At 34.6% G+C, this 6462-nt stretch overlaps 1 long non-coding RNA gene across 1 annotated transcript; it reads left to right on the top strand.

Annotated features, from left to right (window-relative positions):
* The first annotated feature begins 351 nt into the window (after positions 1 to 351).
* On the top strand, positions 352 to 2727 carry LOC143228092 (uncharacterized). Its single transcript, XR_013015186.1, has 2 exons — positions 352 to 467; positions 2297 to 2727. It is a non-coding gene; the product is annotated as an uncharacterized LOC143228092 (long non-coding RNA).
* The last annotated feature ends 3735 nt before the right edge of the window (positions 2728 to 6462 follow it).

Below are 6462 nucleotides of genomic sequence, written 5' to 3'. Positions count from 1 at the left end.
TGCGTACTTTCTTTTGGCTGCGCGTTAACAGATTCTTTAAATTCAACATGAATATTTAATGATATCAGCCTTTACAAAACTAGCTGTATCCTGGCCAACACCTTCCTTCAGTAAAACCTCACTCACTTCAGTAACTGACAGTAAAGAGAGTGAGCAGATAATAACTTATACACATACTTAACTATTTTCACGCCCACGATGTCGAACGTATTTTCTCAAACACAAAATTCTTAATTCTCAGAGTCAATTTCTATCGATAGAAGATTGTTTGTCAATTGCTAAATGGTTGATCTCAAGTCCAGAAATTTGTTTTTACGAGTTCGCATTCGTTGACTATCGTTGTTTCTTAGGGATCAGTTTTACTTGCAACTCTGTAGAGTGCGCTGTGGTAGCAGTAACTCGTTTCAAGGACTTCACTCGGTAAAATGAAATATTCACTAACCCAGAACAGAGTGGTTGGAAAACAGGTGAGTATCGTAATTCGTTACTGTATGATTACGTCTGTGTAAGTCTGATGTAGTGATTAATTCTTCTGTTATGAATCCTATATAATGTTATATCACTGAAAAAATACCTTACATTTTTCTTTTTTTTTTTCAATAAAAATAATCGTTCTGTAAGTTATAGAAAAACATATGTCAAAGCGTTTTTCAAAGCTTTTCTTAGGTTAATTAAAGTATTGTCAGACTGGTAGAAGCTAAGCACCATGTATAGATTTGATTTTTAAAAGTATATAAGAGGCTCTTTATATAGAAAAAAATACTACTTCTTTAAAAGTATATATATTGTTAACTACAGAGCGTTATAAATAATACCGTTTTAGAAGTAAGTGTATTGTTAACTACAGAACTTTCATAATGATAGTTTTTAAAGTGTTTCGGCTGTTAACTTTTAACGTCAATTTGCCTCATTTATACAGTAACGTGCTTAGCGCCACGAGCGACATGTTATGCACTTTATATCCTCAAATGTCTCACAGCACAATACTGCCACTGTTACCTTATACTGAAGATTAATATAAAGAGTTTTCGAATATCATACAGCACAATAAATATATTTTTCTTCATTTTATGAATTACAAAGAAAATAATTCATTTTTGAATTTCGCACAAAGCTACTCGAGGGCTGTCTGCGCTAGCCGTCCCTAATTTAGCAGTGTAAGACTAGAGGGAAGGCAGCTAGTCATCACCACCCACCGCCAACTCTTGGGCTACTCTTTTATTAACGAATAGTGGGATTGACCGTGACATCATATCACCCATACAGCTGAAAGGCCATGCCGGCCACAAAGTAAAGAAATTAGCGACTTTTGTACAAAGACGTCCAATACTGCAAACCTGTTTTAAACTACAAAAATATTAAATCATCAGAAATATTATATGAGTATAAGCTAGCATTCTTAGGCTAAGAACTGGTGGTTGTTGCACCCAGTCCGTGTAATTTCATGATATTAGTATGATGACTAAAAGATATACTTAATAATGAGTGTATCCAATTAATCGTTCTTTGTCTTTCTCTTGTATTGATTTAACATTATGTGCTTCTAATCTGTTTGTTATATAGAATTATATAAAAAAATATATAAAAATTACTTTTTTAGTTTTGTTTAGAGTTACCTTACTTTTGGTTAGAAGTTAATGATATATTTTCTTTTATTGTTTCTAGAAAATAGAACTAAAAAATTGGTAAATTTTATACGACTACTATACTTTTGTATTACAAAAATAGCAAAAACTCTATGTCGTCTATAACAACAGGTCCCCATTCTTTTACTCTTGTATAAAAACAAATGACTGAAACTTCGATCATTTCTAGATCAATCAATTTTCGCAAACTTTTTCCTTTACAATCACTGAACTATTGGAAACTTTTATATAGTATCTAATATGTTTAGGTTTTGTTTTACTTGGTAGGATTTCTAATCCTACACAGTTTGGTATACTGGTAATGAAACAAGATCTACAGAGGTAGCGTTCTTACATTAAAACGATTTTGGAGCCTCTTCACATCGTTATAATCGATTTGTCTTGTCCGGTCACGCTCCGGTCGTCAACCATGCATCTTGAAAAGTAGCTCTGCAGTGTACTACTTTCTATTGCAAACCACTTCATCGTAAAAGTGTCATGTCCCAAGAATACCAATCCTTCCTACTAACTGTCCATAAACGACAGTTTTCCAACACCTGTTTTAACAGTCCACTCACAAAGAAGTGCACAGTTGTTGCGTTTGAGGACTTTACCGGTATCTTTTGATATAGAATAACGTGGATAACCGTTTTATTCTCCACATGTTTCAGGTACGATACAGTTGAGAAAGATGTACGATTGAAAGCTTTATCTTGGCGAACTCATATTCTGTTGTCGTCGTTTCCAGTCTGACTCCACAACATATCTATGACACGTATTTCAAGTAGTTGGAGAATGAAACCATACCAGTTAAAATTTCCGTCTAATCAGACTGTTGAAAAAGAGGAACTCGTCTTCGTACACGATACGGGTTATGAAAAACACGCAAAGAAGAATGGCTTACTTTCGTTAATAAAGCTGTGTGATGAAGATTTTTACAATGGAAACTGTGTTGCAGGCTATTGTCAAGATGCACGATCGTTAGATAGAACCTGTACGGATGCAGAGATGTGAACGATGTGAGAACACAAATGCTTTTGATACAATGTATTCAACCTCTGTACAGTGATTCATTTTTAACAAATAAATAAAAATAATTCGACTTTTATATCGTTTATTTCTCATACACTTGTCTTAAGCCAACCACAATAATATTTTAAAAAATGGTTCTGGTACTCTTAAAACACCGAATTTGATCTTTTTCTGTGACGGAAATAAACCTTTTACTCGATAATATTATATCTTAGAAAATGTTCTTCCATCGTTATCTGCACTTTTCTGAAGAACAATATCAAATATTTTAGTTTACTGTGGTAGAAATTAATAAATAATCTTACAACGTCAGCTTTAAATTTCTGACTGTATCTTTACAATGTAAGCTAAGTTTTCAGTGACGTTCCGAGAAAACTAACTTAAGAACATTGTATGAAGTTTCAGCAATACGATTTTATAAGATGGAGCTATAGAAATAACTGTGTAGCAATATATGTTTTTAAAAGATAACTGATAGAATACAAAGTGGATCACCGAGAACGAATATGAGTTAAGTAAAACCAGAGTAGTGAAAACTACGAGACAAAAAATATATTTATTTTCTTAAGTTAGTCTCTGTCTCAATATATGTGTATGTCTGTGTTATATGTGTATTAGTATGAAAACATTCTTTGTCATTAAAATATACAAGAAAATATTCGGTTGTTAGTTTTTATGTGGCGTGCTGAAAATATTGCTTGAAATTACGAGAAACGAGTTGAAAGTAAAATGGTGATGTGTCCAAATGTTAGGTCGTAACAGTATAGTCGTAAAACAAGATAAATAACCGAAATCACGAAATGAATAAAACATGAGGTAGTTAATTTTAATGTATAACATAAACGCCCACCTTACTATCTGATTAGCCATTCTGTGCTCAGTGAAGAAATAAAAATATGGTAGTATGAAGAGTCGTGGTTTTTTTGACTACTTACTAAGTAATACTTATATCTTGGGACTTTTGTGAGTGCTTACTAAGTAATACTTATATCTCGGGGCTTTTGTGATACTACGTAATATTTATATCCCAGGGCTTTTATGAGCACTTACTAAGTAATCTTGAGACTTTAGTGAATACTTAATAAGTAATACTTATATCTCGGGGCTTTTGTGAGCACTTATTGAGTAATACTTATATCTTGAGGCTTTTGTGAGTGCTTATCAAGCAACATTTATGCTTCTTTAATCATTTGAATTATTCTTGATAAAGTTCATAGCTACTTCACGATACAAATAATATTACGATGTCAGGTCACTTTCTTGTACACATAGAAAATTATTCATAACATGAATATAAACTGTCGCTGCGAATCTCAGCTCAACAAAACATCTACAAAACAACGTTTTTAGTCAGATAAAAGTAAAAGGAACTTTTACCCCAAAATAAAATATAACATTATTTTCATCCGTTTACACCTCAAAAATCGCTCTTATAGATAATATTAATAAAAACTAAATGTTTTCTTCAATAGGAAATGATACCAGAATAATTTAAAATAGAAAGAAAGAGAAAGAGAGAGAAAGAAATGAACTTAACACTTGCCTTATATAACATTAAAATAAGTCATAACGAACAAAAGGCTGTCTGATTATTAAGATAAAAATAGTATTCAACCAGAGTTTAAGCGTCAGGTAACCATACGAATATGAAGAGTAATCTTATACTTTTGTACAGCTGTAAAATATATATATATACGAATATCACTAACAAACAGCAGAATTTAGATATATACGTATACCATTATGAGAGTGAAAAACATTATTAGTCAAGTCATCTGCGTTATGTTACTCGTATAGTTAAATACAAAGAATAAGATATACAGATAACAGATCATTAAAGCATCACAGTGGGATTTAAGTATAATATACCACTAGCTACTGTCGTAATAAACAAGCAGAAAACCGGCAATTTATGGAGAGTCGTTCATTTGTTAAAGATCGTAAAATGTTACGTTATCCCAGAACTTGGGCAACTTTCTCGAGATCTTTAGGGACTTCAGTGAACTTCAAACCAATAAAATAAGTTTGTTAACATTGGATGTAAAGTGAGTTGATGTTTTAATTTAATCTAACACTTTAATTTAGAGAAAACAATAAAAGACTATAATTTATTGTTCAAATAGCAAGTAATAACATTAAGTTAAATAAGACTAAAAATAGTTAAATAAAATGAATTATGAGTGTTACAAATTTATATATTGCATGTCAGAACGGCTGTTATAGGTATTACCACTTTTATTGATAAGCAGAAAACAACGTTTCAACCTTCTTAGGTCATATACAGGCTAACCTGAGATAACTTTTTATTTCAAGTGGGTTTCATGTCATTAAGAAATGTATATATTATACTATAATCTTTTTTTTTGTCTGTTTACTTGGGGCATTAATGCAAAGCTACATAAAGGTTATCTGCGGTTGTTGTCCCTAATTTAGAAAATAGATTAAGAGGATGTCAGACAGTCATTAGCACTCTCCGCCAACTGTTGGGCTACACTAGCTGAGTAGTGAGATTTGACTGCCATTATTGCAATGCATCCACGACGAGTCCAAAGGGTGTAATTATGCGTTAACATGCCAAGCACTGACCTTAAGGTCACAGATCTGGATGTTACCCAATATACCATGCCCAGACCTGTTAAAAATTCTCGCAAGTATGTAAAAATAAATGTATACCTTTTGAAGAAGGCGTTTTTGTGATCTTAATGTTATTCAAAAATTACCAAACGTATTCTGATTTTATTATAAATAAAATAAGAAAAACTAATAAATTATAATCACATAGAAACTATTTACATGTGCATATGTGTGTATGTGTATGTATACTCTTCAAAAAAAGAAACGCAAAAGGTAAAATTTGAGACATATTGTTAACAAGTTCATTCCGGGTAGTTCTGTATGACATGTGTGAAACTTTGCACATTCACTGCTGAACATCCAAAGTCTGCAAAGGCGAAATCTACGCTCACTAGTTGAAGTTTAACGTCACTCAACGTCAATAACGAGTATGTCCCCCGTGAGCATCAATAACTGCTTGGCATCTCCTGCCCATGGAAGCGACGAGATGACGAATCACATCCTGTGGAATGGCTGTCCACTCAGCCTGCAAAGCTGCTGCAAGCTGAGGTATAGTCTGCGGTTGAGGTTGTCGTCGTTGCAGACGTCGGTCCAACTCATTCCAAAGATGTTCGATGGGGTTTAAATCTGGTGGGTGATCTGGAGGGCCAGGGAAGAACGTTGATGTTGTGGTGTCTCAAGAAGACAGTGGTGAGTCGGGCTGTGTGAGGACGGGCGTTGTCATGTTGAAAAACGTTGTTGACGTTCACATGATGGGTTGCACATGGGGCCTAAGAATCTCGTCGACGGTTGCGTACGGTCTGATCGGAAATCCTACGCATCCCCTGGTATGGTTGAGGCAGTAGACGTCGCAGTGGTGGTCCTATCCCGAAGGTGACGTAACCGGATGTTGCGATCTTGTGCGGGCGTGGTCACACGAGGTCTGCCAGATCGTGGACGGTCACAAGTTGATCCATGTTGTTGGTGACGATTCCATAGCCTTGTGATGGTGCTTGGGTGGACATTCACAGCTCTGGCAACATCTGATCGAGATTCGCCTGCTTCCAAGCGACCAATGACGTTGTTGCGTTGTGCTTCAGTCAGTCTTGGCGTAACTGTATTGCGTGTTGGTGGCTTAACACTGAGCTATGGAAACCGAGAACCTGTCACTTTTATAGGGGATTTTGCACATGTTGCACTTGCAGAACACGCAGATCCCTCAAACAAATTTATTGGACACGCATGCGTTTTG

The sequence above is a fragment of the Tachypleus tridentatus genome, chromosome 10 (assembly GCF_004210375.1).
Source record: "Tachypleus tridentatus isolate NWPU-2018 chromosome 10, ASM421037v1, whole genome shotgun sequence".
Classification (NCBI taxonomy): Eukaryota; Metazoa; Arthropoda; class Merostomata; order Xiphosura; family Limulidae; genus Tachypleus; species Tachypleus tridentatus.
The sequence above is the reverse complement of the archived record's forward strand: the minus strand, read 5'-3'. Positions and strand labels throughout refer to the sequence as shown.